Source organism: Nestor notabilis, unplaced genomic scaffold (assembly GCF_000696875.1).
Source record: "Nestor notabilis isolate BGI_N333 unplaced genomic scaffold, ASM69687v1 scaffold18582, whole genome shotgun sequence".
Classification (NCBI taxonomy): domain Eukaryota; kingdom Metazoa; phylum Chordata; class Aves; order Psittaciformes; family Psittacidae; genus Nestor; species Nestor notabilis.
In genome coordinates this window covers 3,584-4,278 of record NW_009919901.1, presented here as the reverse complement: position 1 = coordinate 4,278, position 695 = coordinate 3,584, and positions in this window count along the sequence as shown.

Sequence of the window (695 nt, the reverse complement as noted above, 5' to 3'; positions counted from 1 at the left end):
CTGGGAGCGTTACGTCGGTGGCAAGAATAGAAATGGTGGGCAGAGCTGGGCAGATGGCAGAAGGTGGAGAAATGGTGGAGCGTGCTGAATATTAACAGCTCCGGCCCATCCGTCAGCGCCCGGGGAGGGGAACAAGAGAGTAGCTCCACTGGGAGCACCCCCGGAGAGAGGCCAAAGCCATCCCCACCTCCCACATACAGCCTGAGCATCTCCTGCTCCCTGCAATGTCCCAGGAGCTGAGGACACAGCTGGGGACTGTCAGAAGATGGACCAGATCCAGCCGGCACCCAAATCCCGTGGGTCCTTCACCTCCAGGACGAGAGGACGGCTCCTCTGCTCCTGCATGGCCACACTGTGAGGCTGGGGGCTGCCAGGAAGGTTCGAGAAGGCTCTTCCCCACCTCCCTGAGCCCCCAGCCCCCTTCACTAATGAGAGGTGATGAGATGAACATGAATCAGACTCCACACATCTCAGCAAAAGTGGAAAATTATTCAGCTCCTTAAGATTCAGGACGGGGAGGTCTGACTCAGAGCAGCAGCCAGCGCCGCTTAATTTTTTATAGATTAAAATGTATGCAAATTGGCCCAAACCCCAGAGAAAGTCCCTGGGGGTGAAAAGCAAGAAAGTGAAATAGCAACAGTGGAAGGAGGAGGGCAAAAGCACCCATGGCCCCTGCCCAGCGTGGGGGGCGGAAG